Source organism: Nelumbo nucifera, chromosome 2 (assembly GCF_055504915.1).
Source record: "Nelumbo nucifera cultivar China Antique chromosome 2, China Antique-T2T, whole genome shotgun sequence".
In the NCBI taxonomy this organism is placed as follows: Eukaryota; Viridiplantae; Streptophyta; class Magnoliopsida; order Proteales; family Nelumbonaceae; genus Nelumbo; species Nelumbo nucifera.
The window spans coordinates 34716371-34740678 of record NC_142650.1 but is presented as its reverse complement, the minus strand read 5'-3'; positions in this window follow the sequence as shown (position 1 = coordinate 34740678).

Sequence of the window (24308 nt, the reverse complement as noted above, 5' to 3'; positions counted from 1 at the left end):
AAACAAAATTAAGCCAAAATTTACATTCTTTTCATTTACACTCGTGCATTTGTATTAGTACTAATAAAATTACACTGCAACCAAACACAGCCTAAGAGACGAGATCTGTGACAAGTTTTACATTCTGCTCTCATATACATGGTAATTATATGTGTGACTGCCAACTGAATTGAAGAGGTGCAGAAAAAGGTTTAATTAGCATATTTCAATTACTCCGATATCCTAAACTTTTATTCCACACTTTCTCCTACACTACCACCATTCAGTGTATCACATGTATCCCACGAGGGAAAAAAAAAATGTAGGAGATTGTAGCCCTGAGTTATGGTGTATGCACACCTATTGGTTCCAAACCTATAGAAGTTCATTTAGAATAATTGCTCTTTTTGAAGGCACTAAGCCAAAATCCATTCAACAAAACCTTGTTTCCTCTAGACTGAATGAAGAGGTTAGTTACTTCTTTGATATTCAGAGCCAAATGTGGATTGTAATATCGTCGAAAACATTAATATGGGCTCTCTCTGAGGAGATGAGCAACTCTATTTTTCTACTGCCTCTCTCTGTGTCACGGACCCACTAATGGGCCCATTAGTGGGCCTCTTATCAAATGTGATTTAAATTAGAAGATTAAGGTAGTGGGTGTTTTCTGTTAGATGGCCATCCATGTAGTGGAGAGCCACGTAGGCCCAGCTGTGAAACTTGTTATTAGTTTTTTATTTTGCGGGTCAATTAGTAGTTAGTAGTGAGAGAGTGTCATGATAAATCACGTAAGGTAATGGGTTACGAGTAGTTGTACGAGCCTGTTAGAGTAGGAGTCTGTATATATACTTCCTTTGTTCTTTGAGAAGATATCAATTGAAGAATTTTACCAAGAACCGTTTTGATTTTCATCGGAGGTCTTTCGTCTCCCTCGAAGTAGACGAATTTCTCGTTACGTCCTATTTGGGTCTGTAACACTCTGCATATGAAATTCAAAGAACCTGTTGATGTGTTTCAGGCAATTTTCCTCCAGCGTTAATGTTTTTGGGACACCACTAGAAGTTCGGGGTTATATCAGCCTCTTTTGTATCTATCTTGTGTATTTATCTTCATTTATTGTATTTATCTCTCTTTATTCCTTTATTCTTTTATCTCAAGCAATAGAGAAAACCCACAGAATTATTACCCCTCATTTATCAATTTATGGTATTGTTGCAGCCAAATATAGAGTCAAGGGAAACAATGTAATTTTTAGCATCGGAGGCTGAGTGGTTCAACCTGCTGAGAGAAAAATGATGTTAGAGGCCCTTGGTGTTATCCCAGGGGCAGAGACTTTGACGATTAAATTAGCCGAGATCTGTGAGGATCGGACCAAGCAAAAGGGGAGACTTAGAGCTTTGTGTTTATCCCAATGTAGGAGCCCATTTTTATAGTCAGAGTTGCATGAGAAGAAGAGTAGTTGGGAGTAGGTGGTGGCGGTTGGCAATGGTTGGTGATGGGTGGCTAGATACATCCGATTGACGCCACGTGTTAAGATCTGCAGGCTGGCCGAATACCACAATATCACTTGCTCCCCAATCTTGAGGTTATAGCAATCGAGGTTGATGTAACTAGTTCTGGTCACGTACCAATTTTTTTCTGATATATCAATTTTTTTGGCTAAGTACCTCATCATTTGACTTGCTCCCAAGAGAGGATGGTGGAGCTCCCTGGTGGTGAACTGCCTGGGGGAGAGCTATGCCGAGCTGCCCGAGCTATGTCGAGCTGGGAAGAACTATGCCGAGCTCCCTGAGCTATGCCGAGCTGGGGAGAACTATGCCGAGCTCCCTGATGGCGAACTGCCTGGGGGAGAGCTATGCCGAGCTCCCTGATGGTGAGCTACCTTGGTGGATTCGTCATTTGACCTGCTCCTAGGCGGCCTGTAACTCAGAGGATGGTCGAGCTCCCTGGTGCAGCGCAACCCGACTGCCCTCTGCATGAGGTGATCTCCTCTCCTTCGTAGGCGGTGGGAGTTGAGGGACCTGCGAGAACTCCATCTTTTCCTCCCCTTTGTAGGTGGCAGGAGCTGAGGAACCTGCGATAACTGAATCAGAGGACCCAAGGGTATTTACCCGGCGGGGACTCTCTGATACCTAAGTTAGCATTATGATTGCAGAGAGCTTGGAGAGAAATGAGAGAGCTAGAGAGCAGGGATTACCTCCATTTTTCCATTCTCTCCCCTTGTCTTTGGGGGTCAAAGTCCTTATATAGTGGTGCCTAGTCACATCAGGCGTAACCGCCACTGCCCTAGCCATTACTGCTAGGACTGAGGTGGTAGGTGCAGGCTGCTGCTACAGGGTATGGACTCGTCAGACGTGCCATGCCTTTTAGAGACGGTAGGCACGATGCCGCCTGGCAAGAGATGTGGGCACTGCCACCAGATCCGACAGGTACGCATGTCAGACAGGAGATCTTCCTGCGATATGCCGAACTGCTCTTCCGCGAGCTACCCTGTACCGAGCTACCCTGCAAGTGGCGAGCTGCGTATGGCGAGCTACCTAGGGGAGAGCTATGCTGAGCTCTCCGAGCTATGCCGAGCTGCTTGTGGTGAGCTCTGCTGAGCTGCCCGAGCTGCCCAGTTGTCAAGAGGCTGCACTTGGTTTGCATGAGATGCCAGGTGTCACAATTTCACTGGAGGGCCAAATCCTCCCTCATCATTTGCCCCCCACTCCCGAGCTGAGAGTAACTCAGCGAAGGGAGTAGATTTCTTCTTTTGGCCCGAAAGTCGACGAGCTAGTAAGTGTTGATCCAATTTCTTCGGCTTTGGGAGCTGCCTGTATGTGGCGAGCTACCTGCAAGTGGCGAGCTGCCTGTAAGGTGAGGAGGTCTCCGCCAGTTCAGTAGTGTAGCCCTTAAGCTCTGGGGAAAACTTATAGTTCACTTTTGCTGATTTTGCCCATGCTAAGGAAGCGACTGGGTATTTAGCAATAATGTGGCCCGTAGGCTTTGGGAGTGACACGTAGTCCACTCTTCTTGACTTTGCCCATGCCGAAGAGGCGACTGGGTCTTAAGCAGTAATGTGGCTCGTAGGCTTTGGGAGCGACTCGTAGTCCACTCTTCTTGATTTTGCCCGTGCCGAAGAGGCGACTGGGTCTTAAGCAGTAATATGGCCCGTAGGCTTTGGGAGCGACTCGTAGTCCACTCTTCTTGACTTTACCCGTGCCGAAGAGGCGACTGGGTCTTAAGCAGTAATGTGGCACGTAGGCTTTTCCTGTGAGGTGCCGAGCTGACTAGGTATCGAGCTACCTGTGAGGTGTCGGGCTGACCGGGTGCCAAGCTGACTAGGTGCCGAGCTGCCTGTGAGGTGCTGAGCTACTTGTGATTGCATTGCATCAGCCTCGTAATGCCGGTCACCCACTCCTACAAGAAGCTACTAGGAGCTTGACCTTCAGGGGCAGCACTACTAACTTTAGGTCACCAGCTCACATGGGAGCCTTGGAAGGCTCGACCAACAAGGGTGCCTATGTAGTCTGTTGGCCGCCAACTCCCGCGGAAGCCACGAAGAGCTCATCTTTGTAGAGGGGACCTTGCGGAGAGGACTGGTGAGGTCTTATCTGAATTGAAAGTAAAGTTGGTAGAGCTTCTTAGTCTGCTAGCTCCCTGCATGGTCTTTGAGTTCATAAAAAAAATGGAAACTATAAAGCGAGAGATTCAATTTCTAAAATGTGAGGACTTTAGCTTTTTGGGAGAAGAGGACTTAGCTTTTGTAGGATGAGAACTTAGCTTTTATAGGATGAGAACTTAGCTTTTTGTAGCGTGATTCCCACAGATGGTGCCAATTGATGTAACCGGTTCTGGTCATGTACCAATTTTTTGTGATGTATCAATTTTTTTGGCTAAGTACCTCGTCATTTGACCTGCTCCCAGGAGAGGATGGTGGAGCTCCCTGGTGGTGAACTGCCTAGGGGAGAGCTATGCCGAGCTGCCCGAGCTATGCCGAGCTGGGGAGACCTATGCCGAGCTCCCTGAGCTATGCCGAGTTGGGGAGAACTATGCCGAGTTGGGGAGAACTATGCCGAGCTCCCAGATGGCGAACTGCCTGGGGGAGAGCTATGCCGAGCTCCCTGATGGTGAGCTACCTTGGTGGATTTGTCATTTGACCTGCTCCTAGGCAGCTTGTAACTCAGAGGATGGTGGAGCTCCCTGGTGCAACGCAACCCAACTGCCCTCTACAAGAGGTGATCTCCTATGCTTTGTAGGCGGTGGGAGCTAAGGGACCTGCAAGAACTCCATCTTTTCCTCCCCTTTTTAGGCGGCGGGAGCTGAGGAGCCTGCGAGAACTGAATCAGAGGACCCGGGGGTATTTACCCGACGGGGACTCTCCGATGCCTAAGTTAGCATTCTGATTGTAGAGAGCTTGGAGAGAAATGAGAGAGCTAGAGAGCAGGGATTACCTCCATTTTTCCATTCTCTCCCCTTGTCTTTGGGGGTCAGAGTCCTTATATAGTGGTGCCTAGTCACATCTGGCGTAACCGCCACTGCCCTAGCCATTACTGCCAGGACTGAGGTGGCAGGTGCAAGCTGCTACTACTGGGTACGGACCCGTCAGGCGTGCCATGCTTTTCAGAGACGGCAGGCACGACGCCGCCTGGCAAGAGATGTGGGCACTGCCACCAGAACCGGTAGGTATGAATGTCAGGCAGGAGATCTTCCTGCGATATGCCAAACTGCTCTTCCGCGAGCTACCCTATACCCAGCTACCCTGCAAGTGGCGAGCTGCCTATGGTGAGCTGCCTAGGGGAGAGCTATGCCGAGCTGCTTGTGGCGAGCTCTACTGAGCTGCCCGAGCTGTCTGTAAGTGGCAAGCTGTGGCAAGCTCTGCTGAGCTGCCCAAGCTGCCCAGTTGTCAAGAAGCTGCACTTGGTTTGCATGAGGTGCTAGGTGTCACAATTTCACTGGAGGGCCAAATCCGCCCTCATCAGAGGTCGTTTGGCGCATAGTGTTGAGGCCTCAACTTCGGCCAAAGAGAGTATAGTCTACTTGCATGGAGGCATCAGCCTCAGCAATAGAGTTCTTCTCAGGGGTTGTAGTGCAATTGCTCCTCCGCTCTCCCTTTGCGTCAGTAAAGGATCATCTTAGGCCGAGGGGTTGTGACCATGGCCCGTGTGGGCATAGGCTATCGGCATCCGTTGTTTGTGCCTTGCATGGGCATTGATGTCTCCCATCATATGTTTGTATGTAGGATGGGCATCGCATGTCCACACATAGGACGAGCGTTGGGGTCGACTGAATGAAGTCGTGCATGAGACAGTGCGGGGGGTGGGTGGTCCAGTTTGGTGTTTCATTGAGCCAAAGTCGATGGGTGAAGAGGCTCCATCTCTTGGTGTCATTTAATCTCTCGAGGTCGGTGCCACGTGGGGCTCATCGGTTAGGATTGTTAGGTCAGAAAGTCCGCAACCATTGGATCAATTAGATCTGAACCGTACATTTCTCTTTAAATTAGGAGGCTGATTAAGCGACTCCCCACCATTCGCTTGAAACCTTCTACCTGGAAGCTACTAAGGACACCTCATCTATTATCAACCAATTCTCTTAAACTTTCTTTAACAAACATCTTTAGGTAAAAGATTCCTGTCCTCAACATGTTGGCCTCGAATTCGGGTTTCGAGGAGAATAACCTTCCAAACTAGAGTACTCCTATCAACACTCCAAGTAGTGGTGGGAGTGACAATAGTGACTCTGAGAGCACTTCTCGGACGACTAGCACCCAATTGCTGAAGGGGAGAGTCACATCTCACGGGGCTGATCATGATTGGCAGAGTGTGAGTTCTACCAATGAGAGCACCGGTTCCACACGGCCGAGGGCTGATGCCCCAGGGAACATTCTTGGGCACCTTGATGTGGTGGATGTGGAAGAGGTTGGGGAGTCTATGACCGAGGAGTGGGCCTGTTATGGACGCATTCCTTAGGAAGAAGTACCATCACCGCCGACAGCAGCAAGGACCTGACCGCCGCCAGCAGCAACAGTGATTCAATGTTCTCATCCTACCTAGTTCGGCAACAACAGTCTTATCCAGATTAGATTAGACTATCTTACTTGTTCTTATCTTATCTTATCTTATCAGATTAGGATTAAGAGAGACTTATCTTATCCTATCAGTCTTACCTTATCAAGATAAAGCAGGAGGTCTCCCTATTCAGCAAGGAGTCTCCCTAGGATTATGACTCTTGTAATCTCCTATTTAAGGAGACACCATTATTGAATGAAGATATCGAATATTCAGTCAAGAAGTGAGTTAGGAGAGTTGGTGATCTCTTGAACAAATCACCAAGGTGCCAAGATAGGTTCATCAAGAGTAGGAAGGAACAAGGGAAACTGGAGGTTTTCCCTGTGGACCGACCCGTGACGAGATCCTATTCACGGGCCCTCAACAACTTGGTATCAGAGCAAGGCATCATAGGAGATCTAGAGCAGCTTCCATCCAGGGTCAACGACCTCGAGCACCAACTCGTGGAGACCAGTTCAGAAGTACGTGAGATTAAAGACGAAGTCAGGGAGCTACGACGTCTGATAGAGTTATTCCTTTCTAGCAAGGAAAGGAACACTGTAGGGGGGACAGCCACTAGCGGCCGCCGACCAGATCTGCTGGAGTCTTCCGGTGAATAGTAGTTTGTTAGCCAAGGAGCCGCAGTCATCCCCAAGTACAATAGGTTAGAATTCCCATCGTACAACGACAACGGAGACCCCTTGGGCTGGCTGTAGCGGAGCGAGCAGTTTTTTTGAAATCAACGGACAGACGACCGGGATAAGGTAAGCCTATCTGCCTTTCACTTAACAGAGGAAGCACAACTTTGGTTCTATCGGTTAGAACAGGAAGAACCCGGGCTCAGTTGGCCCCAGTTCAAGTCCTACTGCCTTCTTAGGTTCGGACCCCCACTGACAAGCAACGCCCTAGGCGAACTGGTTAACCTTAAACAGACCGGCACGGTGGCAGAATACCAGCTCCAGCTCCAAACCCTCCTCGCGAGGGCATCCTCAGTGCGACCGGACTAACAGGAGGACATGTTCACGGCAGGGTTAGCTGAACCCCTACGAGTGGACGTAGAGATGCAGAATCCCCCAAACCTGGTTACAACCATGAACTTAGCCCGCGCGTTTGAGCGCAAGCTGCAACTCAGCTGCGGGACCTACAATATGGGACATCCGCCGAACTCATGGGCACCCCTGAAATCAGCGACAACGGCCCCTTCTTCTGCAACCAGCCGGGAACTGAGATCTCACACAACCAGCACCTCTAGATCGGCGACAGGTGCAGGAAGCAACATGGTAGCTCCACCCATTAAGCGTTTGACCAGGGCAGAAATGGCAGAACGCAGAGCAAGGGGCCAATGTTTCAACTGCGACGACCTCTACTCGGTAGGACAGAGGTGCAAGAGGCTTTTCTGCCTCCTAGTAGATGAGCAAGAGGAGGATGAAGAAGAACCCATCATATTCGAGCCGGAGATCTCTCTCCACGCAATCATTGGAATAAAAACCTCTCAGACCATGCAGTTACAGGCACATATAGCAGGTAATCCGGTGCGCATACTCGTCGATTCAGGGAGCACACACAACTTCATAAGTGAACATGCCGCCCTTCAGTTAAAACTACCAATGGAACTCCGGCCACGACTACAGGTAGCCGTCACAAACAGTGAAAGAGTTCACAGTCCAGGAATCTGTAAGGACGTCTAGATACAGGTCAACTCTGAACTATTCTCTGCTGATTTTTTTGTACTCTCCTTGGATGGGTTCGATATTGCTCTTGGAGTCAAATGGTTGATTACCCTAGGACCAATTTTATGGGACTTCAATGCACTCACAATGACATTCCACTTAAATGGGAAGCAAGTTTCTTGGCACGGTTGCAGGGTTAAAGAGAGGACACCACAGGTCCATGCACTTCAGACAGAACTGACAGCCATGGAAAGACTCCTCGCTGAGTTTTTCAGACGTATTTCAAGAACCCAAGGGACTCCCTCCTCCCCGAGCATGCGACCATCGAATCCCTCTGGTGGCGAGTTCAGAACCAGTCTTGTCCGGCCTTATCGCTACCCTCACCTATAGAAGGACGAAATAGAAAAACAATGTGCAGAGATGCTGAAACAAGGGATCATATGCAAGAGCCACTCCCCCTTCTCTTCGCCGGTTCTGTTGGTGGTGAAACAAGATGGAACTTGGAGGTTCTGTGTTGACTACAGAAAGCTCAATGGCCGGACGATCAAGGATAAGTTCCCTATTCCCGTTGTGGACGAACTGTTGGATGAGTTGCATGGTGCTCAGTACTTCTCCAAGCTGGACTTCATGTCCGGGTATTTCCAGGTCCGGATGGCTCCCGATGACGTGAAGAAGACTGCCTTTTGAACCCACCACGGTCACTTTGAATTTTTAGTCATGCATTCGGTCTCACCAACGCCCCATCCACATTCCAATCATTGATGAACGAGGTATTTCAGCCCCATCTATGCAAATTTGTTTTAGTATTCTTTGATGACATCCTCGTTTATAGAAAATCATGGGTAGAGCATGTGCACCATCTGCGGACCGTTTTCGAGCTCCTGTGCCAACACAAACTCTTCCTAAAATGGTCAAAGTGCTCCTTCGAGGAGTGGCAGGTTCTTTATCTAGGCCATGTCATCCACGGGCAAGGTGTGACGGTTGACAGTTCCAAAATTCAGGCTATCAAAGAATGGTCCAAGCCTTCATCCGCCAAGGCCTTACGTGGGTTCCTAGGATTAACAGGTTACTATCGCAAATTTGTATAGAATTATGGACTGTTGGCTGCCCCATTAACCAACCTGTTAAAGAAAAATTCCTTCCGGTGGAACGACGCAGCCGATGTAGCTTTTCCGACACTGAGAGATGCCCTATCTTCCACCCTAGTCCTGCAATTACCAAATTTCGCTCTCAAATTTACAGTCAACTGCGATGCCTCTCGAATGGGCATCGAGGCCGTGTTACAGCAACAAGGGCACCCGGTTGCCTTCTTCAGCCGCAGGATGGCCGACCGACATTTGAAACTTCCAGCCTATGAGCGCGAACTAATTGGCCTAGCTAGAGCCATCCAGCACTGGAGGTCGTACTTGTGGGGGTGGTCGTTCGTCATCAAAACCGATCATTACAGCCTCAAATACCTGTTGAAGCAACGCCTCACCACTTCCCCTCAACAACATTGGGTTAGAAAACTGCTCGGGTTTAATTTCAGGGTGGAATACAAGGTGGGAACCTCAAATTGTGCAGTTGATGCCTTGTCTAGGTGCGATGAAGACGCTATGTCTCTGTGTGGAATTTCCCAACCCCGGATCTCTCTGTTAGACGACATCAAGATGTTAGACAGTTTTGTATGCCCTTAGCTTCAATCCATTTTGACGTACTTTTGTTATTTAGTGGAAATAAATACAGTGCATGTTTGATTCATGTTGTTTGGTTTAATTCTGTGCAAAACCCTAAAACTGGACTTTTATAGAGATTCGTGCTAGTTTTAAATGTTCACAGCCGTTGGATAAGTCTGGAGAGATTTATCCTGCCAAGGCTGATACTGGTGTGCCACCAAGTATTGGGATGGCCTATCTCAGCCACCAGGGTAAGACCCGAGGCACATGCAGTATGGGATTACTTGAATCCTTGAACCGGACCAGATTTCCAGTATTGCCCTAGACCTTGGAGACAGATGGGCAAAACTGGAAAGTTACACCTGACCCCTATACTCGATTATGACACTTCACTAGGTGTCGGATCAGGCTGTCTTTGATATGCCAATCAGTGAGATCCTTAGCGGGGATCAAAACCTGGGTATGTTGGGGCAGTTTGAGAATTCATCTGAGTGGGTGATCATAGTGACATAATCAACCACTTTGTCGGACAAAGGGTAATGATCGGGAATGCACTCTCTCTGATGGAAACCAAACTGCCGGCAGTTGATTTCAATCGTTGGAATTTTGTTTTGCAAAATTAATATATTTATATATATATATATATATATATTATATATACGGTCTCAAACAGTTTGCAAATGGTTTTAATTCCCGGGATCCATATGAGAGGAGAGTGCGGCACTGTTCCTTGCAGCCGAGGGAGAGGTCCTCTCTTGTCGGGCAGTGCTTGATCATTAAGGGCTGAGAGGTTAAGTGTAAGACCATTTAGGATAATACCTGATGGGCTAGTCTTGCACCTGCCCACAGTCCTTGGGTTTTTATAAGATGGCTTGGCCCAGGGACCACTTAATGTAAGTGTTGGGCCCATAGGGTCTATATGATAAACTCAAGGGGTTCATTGAGTTTTTCAGTGAATTCGGCTGGGCCGAACCCATGTGGTTGGTGTGTACATCAATGCTTGGGTCCCACGCCATACAAAGAAGCCCAACTGGGCAGCAGATTGGAAAGTAATTAGACACTGAACACTTAATGGGCCAAAAGCCCATTTCGAGGTGGGCTGATATGATCACCCATCCATGGGGCGAATCTGAGATTAAAGTTAGTAAAAGGATTGGGCCTTTAGCCTTATCCACTCTTGGAGACCAAATTCAAATTAGATTTGAATCTGGTAACCTCCTGATAAGATCAGGAGTAAGCTAACTTCATCTATAGATAGGATTAAGATAATCCCCTATCCAAATACTGATTTGGATTGGGATAACTCCTCATTAGGAGGTTTCTTAATCAAGAAGAAAGGAAGAGAAACAAATAGGGAGAGAGAAATCATTAGATTTTGAACCACCTTTTGAAGAGATATAGGATATCTCCTGCGAATTGAGATAGGATCTCATTCATACTCCAGAAAAAGAAGAAGAAGCAGTTCAGCCCTTTTTCGCCCTTGGAGTTCTCCTCCTGCCGCCGCCATCTACCCTTCCAAGATTTGATCTTTGCAGAAAAAGAAAGTCAAGAAATCTGTTCTTGACATTAGTTTTGAAACAAAGACTAAAAGGTTTCAGTGTTTAGTGTTTCCAAAGGATTCTTGTGAAGGATCCAATGTGTAGGACGCACCCTGCTGGTTCTATTCCATCCACAGCTGTGTCATCTTCAGCAGGAACGGTTCTTGGTGCATTCTTTGGGCGTGAACACCAACTTTGGGAGATAATGCTTCTCTGGATCAGGTATATTCCTCCCATTTGTCTTTTGGTACAGATCTGGTTTGATTATGGTTCAAGTAGGATCCTTGAATATTGTATTCTAAATTTAGGGAATATGATTCCCAGTTGGGAGAAGGTAGGAAAATTTTTGAAATTCGTCCACCCATTCCGCAACCTTTGTGGCGTCCATTAGATGGATCCTACCATTCTTTCAGTGGTATCAGAGCCAGGTTCGAATCTTGAACCAAAAGAAGGTGTTCTTTTAAGATTTGCGCAGATTGTTTTCTTTATTTCAAGAAACTGTTTCTTGTTATGGGCGATTGATCTGAAATTAATTTTTATTAAATCCAAAATTTATTTAGAATTGTTCTTTATTTATTTTGATTTAATGGACTGTTCGAACCTGGAGATCGCAGTGCAGATTTGGCACAGATAGTCTACACACCCTTCTTCCTTTCTATTTATTTATATTAATTCGGTCTGTAAATAATTTTTTATTTTATTTTTAGACTGAATGTATAGGATTTGATCAAGAATGTAATTAATAGAAATAGGATTTCTGTTATTTTTCTTGATTAAAGAAGAAGGAAGAAGATGGCGGCACTGGAGATTTGCAGATGGAGAAATTGCTTTCTGCGATTTGCAGTTTGTGAAACTGCAACCCTTGTGATTAACCTCTGTTTTGCAGGTGGTGCGAACAGTCCATAGATTGATTTGTGATTGTTTGAAATCAAAATTATTAATTTCAGATCTTTCATGAATTAATTCTTGAATTGAAAATCAGTTTTGGATCCTCTCGGACTAGATTGGACCAAAACTGTTTGGACCGAATCTGAGGTTCGAAAGGGACTGTTTTTCAGTCCATATTTCTCACACTTGCTGTTCCAAATCTGATGTTCAATTACAGGGATTAATTCGGCCCACTTGTAAAGCCCAGTTTTAAAGGGTTAAAACTGCAAAAGCCCATTACTGTGAGATAAGCTGTATGGGCCGAACTGCTAACTGCAATTCAGCCCATACACCTAGTAGACATTAATTGTTAATGACATAGATTTCAAATGGGCTATTCGATGGGCTTTACAGCAGTTAATTGATTGGTTCAGTTCCTCCTTTACATATGATGTTTGGATGTTTGATGTGTTGCGACCATGGGCCATAAGTACTTGGCCCATGAAAACTCGTCAGTGGCTCTTGCGCACACCATGGCTGAATGCACATCATTGCCATGGTGTCCCTCAAGGTCATTGGATGACCCCTCCTTGCTTGGTGGGCCCCACAACCCTGAAAAGGGATGCGTACGGAACCCCTAGCCGATTAAGGCCCACCAGAAATCTGACTTTATGAAAGTCAGTGGTAGCCACTTTGGTTTGACCTAAATTAAAATAGGGCGTAATTTTGTTCCCTCCAGCAAATATGAATGCATGTGATAGGGAGATCCATATGATGGACTCTCTAAAGGCCTTCCGTCATTAGCACAATGATGGGTCCTTCAGTAATGAGGAAACGCACCATAAAATTTGGCTATCCATTTGCTGTTGGATCTATTAGAGTGTTTCATAAGATGATAGGGGCGTCATAGACCGATGTGGGAGGGGCTTCACCAGAAAATGGGAACTCTCTCACGGTACCTTGGCGTAACCTGAATATGATGGGTGTGCACTCACTGGACAGAAAGGTTTACCTAAAAACGGCTCTGAACCTTGTCTGACAGAGGCCAAAGGGAAACTCATTTGATGAGTGGATATGATCCGTCACAGAAAGGTGGTGATGTTATGCAGCTGAAACAGTTGGCTTCACGCACCCCATGTGATTTCCCACATTTCCAGAGACATTTCGTCGTCCCCATCACTGAAAAAGGAGGGAAATCTCGGAGATGAACAAATGGGAATGGAACATAGATTAAAAGCCATATCTATGTAGGTATCATGAATCAAACAAAGGTTGTGGACTAATGATTTTGCTGTTCTATCAGAAAATGGCAAACGGTCAATTTGCAAAGCTTCTAGACGATAACAAGCTTAAGGGCCCAAACTATGCCGACTGGTTCAGAAATCTTATGCTGGTCCTAACTTTTGAAAAGTTAGACAAGGTGGTGAAAAATCCTGCCCCGGAACGTCCGGGTGATAGGGCTTCTGAGGCCCGTGGGAGGGACTACCAAGAGTGGGAGGATAAGAACTCCCTAGCCCGCTTCTTTGTCATTGCCTCATTAGACAACTCAATACAGAGGCAGTTCGATCAGATCGAACTAGCCAATGACATATTGGACAGTCTAAGAACAATGTATGAAGAGCAGAACCGTTCTACTCGACAGAAGGTCCTGAAATTGTTCATGACCGCGCAGATGACCAAAGGGCAGAAAGTTCATGACCATTGTCTTCAGATGATGGGATACATTAACGAACTTGAAGCTCTTGGATCCGGGCTAGATCTTGGCACGCAAGTGGATGCCATCCTCAATTCTTTGCCCTCTTCCTTCAATGCGTTCACAATGAACTATAATATGAATAAGCTGAATGTCAGCGTCCAGGAACTCAGCAATATGTTGCAGAGAGCCGAGGATCTACTCAAGAAGGATGAGCCTGTGGTTATGCTTGCCGATGCTAACAAATCGGGCAAGAAAAAGAGAAAGGCAAAGAAGCCCCAGAAGAAAACTACCAAACCTAAGAAGCAGAAGAAGAACAAGGCATCTGATGTCTGTCATTTCTGCAAGTAGACCGGCCACTGGAAGAGGAATTGTCCTGCCTATGTGGAATCTAAGAAAGGTTACATCGAAACTTGTGTCATAGAAACTAATATGTTAGTTACTTCTGTGTCCTGGTGTGTTGACTCCGGGGCTTCAACTCATGCGTGTAACTCACTGCAGGGGTTCAAAGTTAGCAGAAGGTTGAGTGACGGTGAAGTGACACTATTCTTGGGAACAACTGCAAGTGTTGCAGCTGCGGCAATAGGAACCGTAGAATTAGTTTTTAAAGAAATAATACTTGTACTTAAAGATTGTCTTTATGTACAGAACTTGAGAAGAAATTTAATTTCTGTTTCTAAACTGTGCGCTGATGGATATACTGTTTATTTTAGTAACATGATTACTGTTAAACGGAATAACAAATTCATCGCATGCGGGGAACTAGAGAACGGTCTCTATGTTCTACATCCTTCTCTGGAAACTAACTTAACCGAAACTACATTGGTCGAAAATCCCAAGAAAAGGAATCGTGATACAGTAAGTCCCACGTGCCTCTGGCATTACCGACTTTGCCATATCGGTGTTGACCGAATCACAAGGCTGGTAAAGGATGGTCCTTTGGATTTTATAACTGTAGAAAATCTTCCCACTTGTGAACCTTGTCTTCAAGGTAAGATGTCTAAGCGGCCATTTGACGGTAAGCCTGAAAGATGGCACACTTGACCTAATACATACTGATGTATGTGGTCCCCTGAGTGTTAGGACACGCAACCAACACGTGTATTTCATCACCTTTACAGATGATTTTTCACGATATGGTTACGTGTACCTGATGAGACATAAGTTTGAATCCTTTGAAAAGTTCAAAGAGTTCAGACAGGAAGTCGAGAAACAATTAGGGAGAGAAATTAAGGCCCTTCGATCAGATCAAGGTGGCGAGTATCTCTCTGACGAATTCAGGGACTACTTAAGGGACAATGGGATAGTGTCACAACTAGCTCCTCCTGCTACACCTCAACTCAACGGTGTTTCCGAGAGAAGGAATAGGACCTTGTTGGACATGGTCCGGTCGCTTCTCGTACGCTCACAATTACCCACATCCTTTTGGGGATACGCATTAGAGACTGCTATCTACGTGCTGAATCGGGTTCCAACCAAATCAGTTCCGAAAACTCCATATGAACTTTGGACCGGAAGGAAGCCAAGTGTAAGACACTTGAAGATTTGGGGTTGTCCTGCACACGTTAAAAGAACAAGTGCGGACAAGTTGGAATCTAAAACCAACCGTTGCCTGTTTGTAGGATACCCAAAGGATTCGGTGGGTTATCTATTCAATGACCCGAGTGAGCATAAAGTGTTCTACAGTCGAAACGCCCAATTCTTAAAATCCGATTACATCCTGGACACCCATTGTCAGGAAATAGTTCTTGATGAGGAGAGCTCAGGAGCAGTGGGAGATGTCCCACAAGTTCTAGGTAATGACCAACCTAGAAGAACCACCCAGGTATCCAGACCACCAGTCCGATATGGTTATGACCAGGATAGTTACCTGGTGGAAGCCTTGACTAGTGAAGAGGATCCCGTGACTTACGCGGAAGCTATGTTAGACATAGACTCCCAGAAGTGGGTGGAGGCCATGAGAGCTGAGATGGACTCAATGGAGACCAATGGAGTCTGGACTCTAGTGGATCCGCCCTCCGGGGTAAAAGCAATTGGTTGCAAATGGATCTACAAGAGGAAGAAGGGCCCCGATGGCAGGATTGAGACCTACAAAGCTCGTTTGGTGGCGAAAGGGTATACTCAGAAAGAAGGCATCGACTATGAGGAAACCTTTTCGCCCGTGGCCATGCTTAAATCCATTAGGATCCTGCTAGCTGTAGCAACGTACCATGACTACGAGATTTGGCAAATGGATGTCAAAACCGCGTTCCTGAATGGAGATCTTACTGAAGATATCTACATGCAGCAGCCGCAAGGCTTCATTGCTGCCGGTCAGGAACACATGGTATGTAAACTTAATAGATCCATATATGGACTTAGGTAGGCTTCTAGGAGTTGGAACATCCGTTTTGATTCTGCAGTCAAAATGTTTGACTTTGAGCAGAATCCGGATGAGCCCTGTGTTTACAAGAAATCCAGTGGGGATAAGATGACCTTTTTGGTGTTGTATGTGGACGATATCCTACTCATTGGGAATGATGTAGGAATGTTGACTTCGGTCAAGGTATGGCTATCACAGCAGTTCTCCATGAAAGATCTTGGAGAAGCTTCATACATACTGGGTCTTCGACTCTATAGAGATTGATCGAAGCGGATAATTGGATTATCCCAGGCTGCTTATATTGACAAAATTGTCAAAAGATACAGCATGGAGAACTCCAAGAAAGGAAACGTTCCTTTTAGGCACGGAGTCACTCTCTCCAAGAAGATGTCTCCCAAGACTTCTGAGGAGATTGAGAGCATGAGAGACGTTCCCTATGCCTCAGCCGTAGGGAGCATCATGTATGCCATGCTGTGCACTCGCCCGGACATTGCTCAGGCGGTGAATGTGGTAAGCAGATTCCAGGCAAACCCAGGGTAGGAGCATTGGACTGCTGTGAAGAACATACTCAAATACCTTCGAAGGACAAAAGAGTTTTGTCTGGTATTCGATGGTAGTTCACTGCAAGTTGTAGGGTATACCGATGCCGATTTCCAGTCGGATCCAAATGATAGAAAGTCAACATCTGGGTATGTTTTCACGATAGGATCGTGTGCTGTTTGCTGGAAAAGCAACAAACAGGGGTCCACTACAGACTCCACAACCGAGGCCGAGTACATTGCCGCAAGTGAAGCTACCAAGGAAGCCGTGTGGATGAAGAAGTTCATACACGAATTGAGAGTGATTCCATCTAGCACATCACCCATCCCGTTGTTGTGTGACAACAATGGAGCAATCACCCAGGCTAAAGAGCCTCGGGCTCACTCAAAGTCAAAGCACATCGAGAGAAAGTACCATGTACTGCGGCAGATCGTTGGTAGAGGGGACGTCCAAATTCAAAAGGTAGCATCAGCGGATAATGTGGCAGACCCATTGACTAAGCCACTGACACAGAAGGTGTTTGAGAAACACGTGGAAAGTATGGGACTCCGGCTTGTACCAGATTGGACCTAAGTGCAAGTGGGAGCTGTTAGACAGTTTTGTATGCCCTTAGCTTCAATCCGTTTTGATGTACTTTTGTTATTTAGTGGAAATAAATAAAGTGCATGTTTGATTCATGTTGTTTGGTTTAATTCTGTGCAAAACCCTAAAACTGGACTTTTATAGAGATTCGTGCTAGTTTTAAATGTTCACAGCCGTTGGATAAGTCTGGGGAGATTTATCCTGCCAAGGCTGATACTGGTGTGCCACCAAGTGTTGGGATGGCCTATCTCAGCCACCAGGGTAAGACCCGAGGCACATGCAGTATGGGATTACTTGAATCCTTGAACCGGACCAGATTTCCAGTATTGCGTTGGACCTTGGAAACTGATGGGCAAAACTGGAAAGTTACACCTGACCCCTAGACTCGATTATGACACTTCACTAGGTGTTGGATCGGCTGTCTTTGATATGCCAATCAGTGAGATCCTTAGCGGGGATCAAAACCTAGGTATGTTGGGGCAGTTTGAGAATTCATCTGAGTGGGTGATCATAGTGACAGAATCAGCCACTTTGTCGGACAAAGGGTAATGATCGGGAATGCACTCTCTCTGATGGAAACCAAACTGCCGGCAGTTGATTTCAATCGTTGGAATTTTGTTTTGCAAAATTAATATATATATAAATATATATATATATATACGGTTTCAAACTGTTTGCAAATGGTTTTAATTCCCGGGATCCATATGAGAGGAGAGTGCGGCACTGTTCCTTGCAGCCAAGGGAGAGGTCCTCTCTTGTCGGGCAGTGCTTGATCATTAAGGGCTGAGAGGTTAAGTGTAAGACCATTTAGGATAATACCTGAGGGGCTAATCTTGCACCTGCCCACAATCCCTGGGTTTTTATAAGATGGCTTGGCCCAGGGACCACTTAATGTAAGTGTTGGGCCCATAGGGTCCATATGATGGACTCAAGGGGTTCATTGAGTTTTTCAGTGAATTCGGCTGGGCCTTGTATTGAAGGTTGGGCCGAACCCATGTGGCTGGTGTGTAGATCAATGCTTGGGTCCCACGCCATACAAAGAAGCCCAACTGGGCAGCAGATTGGAAAGTAATTAGACACTGAACACTTAATGGGCCAAAAGCCCATTTCGAGGTGCTCTGATATGATCACCCATCCATGGGGCGAATCTGAGATTAAAGTTAGTAAAAGGATTGGGCCTTTAGCCTTATCCACTCTTGGAGACCAAATTCAAATTAGATTTGAATCTAGTAACCTCCTGATAAGATCAGGAGTAAGCTAACTTCATCTGCAGATAGGATTAAGATAATCCCCTATCCAAATACTGATTTGGATTGGGATAACTCCTCATTAGGAGGTTTCTTAATCAAGAAGAAAGGAGGAGAAACAAATAGGGAGAGGGAAATCATCAGATTTCGAACCACCTTTTGAAGAGATATAGGATATCTCCTGCGAATTGAGATAGGATCTCATTCATACTCAGAAAAAGAAGAAGAAGCAGTTCAGAGAAATAATATCTCCCAAAGTTGGTGTTCACGCCCAAAGAAGACACCAAGATCCACTCCTGCTGAAGATGACACAGTAAGTGTGTAACGAAAACAGCAGTGTTCGTCCTACGAACCAGGTTCTTTAGAAGAACTCGATGGAAGATTGTGTGCAACACTTGAACAATCAAGAACCCTTCTTGATTTACTCGAACTGGCAGAGAAAGGGTGGCGGCTGCTAATGGAGGAGAATGCTAGAGAAGAAGATGGCGAACCGCTATCTTTTCTCTAGGGTTTTATGAGATCTAATCTCAAGAGAGCAGGTGTTGTTATATGCGAAAACCGCTTAGGGTCGAATTCTTGTAATTCGAATTAGGGTCATTCTCCTCTTTTCTTCATGATTAAGAAAACCCCTTGATCATATCAAGAGTTTCCCTTATCCTAAATGGTATTTGGATTAGGGCTCTTCTTAATCTTATCTACAGTTTAGATTGGCTTTAGGGCTCATCCTAATCTCAGATTCGCCCCCTTAATTGATTGATCAAATCAGCCCAGATCGAAATGGGCTTTAGGCCCATTAAGTGATAACTGCTCAAAAGTCTTCCAAACTGTTGCCCAGTTGGCCTACTTTGTATGGCGTGGGACCCAAGCATTGATCTACACACCAGCCACATGGGTTCGGCCCAGCCTTTGTTACAAGGCCTGGCCGAATTCACTAGAGAGCCCAGTAAACCCCTTGAGCCCATCACATGGACCCTATGGGCCCAACACTTACACTAAGTGGTCCCTGAGCCAAGCCATCTTATAGAAACCCAGGGACTGTGGGCAGATGCAAGATTAGCCCATCAGGTATTATCCTAAATGGCCTTACACTTAACCTCTCAGCCCATAATGATCAAGCACTACCCGACAAGAGAGGACCTCTCCCTCGGCTGCTAGGAAAAGTGTTGCACTCTCTACTTACATGGATCCCGGGAATTAAAATCTTTTGCAAACAATTAGAAACCGTAATATATATATACTTTTATATCTCATATAAAATATATTTTGCAAAACAAATCTCAACGATTGAAATCGGTTGCCGGCAGTCTTGGTTTCCATCAGAGAGAGTGCATCCTCGATCATTACCTTTGTCCGACAAAGGGGCTGATCCTGTCACTATGATCACCCACTCAGATGAATTCTCAGACTGTCCCAACATACCCAGGTTTTGACCCCCGCTAAGGATCTCACTGATTGGCATATCAAAGATAGCCTAATCTAACACCTAGTGCAGTACCATAATTGGGTCTAGGGGTTGGGTGTAACTTTCTAGTTTTGCCCATCTATCTCCAAGGTCCAGGGCAACACTGAAAATCTGGTCCGGTTCAAGGGTTCAAGTAATCCGACACTGCATGTGCCTTGGGTCTCACCCTGGTGGCTGAGACAAGCCATCCCAACAGTTGGCAGCACACCAGTGTTAGCCTAGTCCGGATAAATCTCCCCAGACTTATCCAACGGCTGTGAACATTTAAAACCAACACAAGTCTCATTAAGTGTCCAGTTTTAGGGTCTTATACAGAAGCATACCACACAACATGAATCAAACATGTACTTAATTTATTTACATTAAATATCAAAAGTACATCAGAAATGATTGAAGCGAAGGGCATACAAAAACTGTCCAACATCCTTAAATAGGAGTTTACAAGAGTCCTAATCCTAGGGAGACTCCTTGCTGAATAGGGAGACCTCTTGCTTTATCTTGATAAGGTAAGACTGATAGGATAAGATAAGTCTCTCTTAATCCTAATCTGATAAGATAAGATAACCTAATCAACTAATAAGATAAGATAAGAACAAGTAAGATATTCTAATCTAATCTGGATAAGATTGTTGTTGCCGACTAGGTAGGATGAGAACATTGAATCACTGTTGCTGCTGGTGGCGGTCAGGTCCCTACTGCTGTCGGCGAAGATGATACTTCTTCCCGAGGAATGCGTCCATAACATTACTCCCCCCTGGACTAAGAGCTTGTCCTCAAGCTCGAACTCCGAATACGTGGCTTGAAACTCTGCTAAGGAAATCCAGGTGGCTTCGGCCAATGGTAAGCTGTCCCATTCCACCAAAACTTCAAGAATAACTTGATTGATACAAGAGCGGATGAGAGCCCTAGGTTGGGGAACAAGTTTGCCTTCTTTCAAGGATGGCAAGGAGGGGACTTGGTCCGGAGGAACACCCGTAAATGGTTTCAGCAAGGAGACGTGGAAAACATCATGAATCCGATTGTTCTCCGGTAATTCCAACTGGTATGCCACACTGCCAATCCGCCGCAGAACCTTGAAGGGGCCATATAACTTAGGGGCCAGTTTCAGGGCAGCCCTGTGGTGCAAGGAGCGTTGCTGGTAGGGCTGGAGTTTTAACCAAACAAATTGTCCTGGTTCGAACCACAATTCCCGATGGTGCTTGTCATAGGCAAGCTTCATGCGGAGCTAGGCCTGCTGTAAGCAAAGGTGTACGTCGGCTAGGAGGGCATCGCGTTCTTGTAAGGAGTGATCAATTTCCTCCAAACGAGTAGAACCGGGTTCATAGGACAGCAAGCGAGGAGGGTCCCGGCCATAAACGACGCGAAAAGGGGTCATGCCGAGGGAAGAATGGTAGGTCGTGTTGTAACAGTACTCGGCCCAAGGAAGCCAATCCACCCACCGATGCAGTTGATCCCCTACGAAGCAACGCAGTTCAGCATCTCGGATGCTAGGGGACCTACAATCAAAGGTAATCGAGTTTGAGCCGAGCCGAGCTCAAACTTCTGAGCTCAAGTTTAAGTCTCTAACTCGAATCGAGCTCGAGCTAGACGACACCTCAATCATTGAGGGAGACCTCGGCTTGGCACCTCGGTCACTGAGGGAGATCTCAGCTCAACACCTTGACAATTGAGGGAGACCCCAGCTCGGGACCTTGTTAACTAAGGGAGACCTTATCTCGACACATTGCGTCTTTAATTCGAATCGAGCTCGAGTTAGACGACACCTCGACCACTGAGGGAGACCTCGGCTCGGCACCTCGGTCATTAAGGGAGATCTCGACTCAGCATCTCAACAACTGAGGGAGACCTCAGCTCGGTACCTTGTCAACTAAGGGAGACCTTAGCAGCTAAGGGAGACCTCAGTTTGGCACCTCAGCAATTGAGGGAGACCTCAACTTGAAACCTCATTTGCTTGAGAGACTTGCAATAAAAGGTAGCTGAACTTGAACTTCCAAGCTTTTGACTCCATCTGAGCTCGAGCTCGAGCTCAAGTCTCTAATTCAAATTAAGCTCGAGCCTGATAGTTCATGAGTGAGCCCTTGCAATGCAGGGCCCCCTCTGCTAGTATATACTAAAAGCAAAATGGGTATGGATGGAGTGCCCATTTTTCTTGAAATGGAATGCTAGATGTGAATGTTATATGGGCTTGTGTGAAATATTTTGCTAATTTGGCACAAATGGTTTGTGTGATGTTCATGAGCATTTTCTAATTATAAGAATGTCACTATTTGTTTCCTTGAATTTTCTACTAATTACAAGAGTGTCATTATCTGTAACCTTGAATTTTTTTACTAATTACAAGAGTGCCATTAAAAGCAATCATTGCATTTTTTTAGTTGTGCATATGACATTGATTTTTCATGTAATTATAGGAATGTCATTATTTGCCACCTTTAGTTTTTTACTAATTACAATAGTGTCATTGAAAGCAATCATATCTTCTTTTTCAATTGTGTAGATGATATTGAGTTTTCATGTAATTACAAGAGTGCCATCAACATGTAATTACAATATTGCCACAAAATTTTTATTACTCTTTTTACTTTTCATTTACTGAAAAGTACGGACAGACCCAATGTATATTTTTGAATTCCACTACAGATCTATAAAAATTCAAAATGTCAAAAACCTTTACTCTATGCACCAATGCCCGCCCGTGAATTGGCATCAATTCCAAGTTGGCACCTACCCCAACTGTACTTTGGGCCTATGAATTCTAACCCTAGGTTGAACTGTCATTCTCTCTTTCATTTATTACCCATTCTCTTTCTCTCTCTAGCTCTCTGTCTCTCTCCCTCTCTCTCTCTAGGGCTGTCAATAGGTCGAGTTGGACCTAATGGACCTGAACCGATTGGGTCAATTTGGTTCTAATTCCTGATATTTAGTCCTTATTCTTATCGAGTCGAAGCTAGTTCTACCTAGTCACGAACTGATTTAGACCCGGCCCAAGCTATATATATATATATATTAAATGTATAATATCTTAAACAAATTAATATTATATGTATAATATTTTCACTAGGTTTATTAAAATCAGGTCCATGGGGTCTAACCCGAAAATCGATCAGTTTGGTTTTGGGTCCTTAGTAATTATTGTTAGGTCAGTTTCGGTTCTAGTTGGACTTGACCCATTAACAACCCTATCTCTCTCTCCACTCCCACTATAATACTATTTTTTTTATTTTTCATTTATCTTTACTTTTAAATTTTCATTTATCTTTAACCATTCTCTCCATGAACTTCTACAAGATAATAAATGTTTTTAATATATTTTTTTCAATTAATCAATATAATTAATTAATTAGTCTTCTAATTATGTTTCATTTAGACAAGCCTCGAGTTGGGATTGAAGTATTGGATGAACTTTTAATATTATTTATAAGATAATAAATGCTTTTAATATATATTTTTTAATTAATTAATTAAATCTTCTAATTATGTTTTATCTAGGCAAGCCCCAAGTTGGGATTGAAGTATTGGGACAAACCCAACTTGGAAACTTTCGGCCTAATGCACACTCAACCTCAAGCCCAGGCTTGAACAAAAAACCTATGCCAAAGCTTTGAAATTTGAGTTAGGTGGGCTTAGGTTGGTTGGACCCAAGCTTGACTTGGAAATTTGTGAGCCTAATGTGAGATTGGGCTGGGCTAAAGTATTGGGCCAAAGCTTGGGCTAAAAATTTGTAGGGCCAGACCTAGACCAAATCTAAACACAAAACTTAGGACCAAGTCTAGAATCTTTGAGTCAAGACGGGCCTTTTAATTTGCATCTCTTCAACGTCTCAATTGAATTCCATGGAACAAAAGAAAACTAATATTTTAGAACATTATCTCTCCTCTCTCTCTCTCCAAGAATTCAACCTCTCCCTCCCATTCCTCCCCCCAACCCCTCCAACATTATACACTTGTTAGAATGTCTTAGTGCGTATTACTTAATTTCACTTAAATGTATTTTTAATATTTTATGAATTATTTTAAAGTTATTAATTGTAATTAAAAATTTGAGTTATTAATGTAATTTAAGTATTTAATTAGTTTAATTAAATTATTAATCAAATAACTTACCATATTTAATCAATTAAGTTAAATTAACTAATGAAATTACACAAAACTAATTTGTTTCATTTACCCAAGTAGCTTACTTTAAATCTGCCTAGATGAATAAAATTGCCTATTTAATGTGTTCTTGTATTCTTATTAGCTCCTACAATTCAAGGGCACCCCGCTAGTAAAATAGTGAAAGCAGAACCTTATTTCTGGCTCATAAAAGAAATGTTCACTCCTATAGGGAATTTCCTTTCTAAGAGAAGTAGGGGTGTACAATCGACCGGTTTGCTTAGAACCGAAGACCTAACCGACTATTTGCTTTGACCAATTTTTCCAACCAAACCAAATTGAAACAACCCTAACCAAATCCGGTTTGGTTTGGTTCAATTTTTAGTTCGGTTGGACCCTAATTCTACATAAACGATAAACAATGGTTTTAATTAATAAGTGTTATTAATTAAAAGTTAAAAGGACCCCAAAATCCAATGGTTTTAATTGACTATTATTAATTAAAAGTTAGAATGGCCCCAAAGCCCATAGGTTTTAATTAATTATCTATTATTAATTAAAAACTAGAATAGACTCAAAGCCATATTCCAACA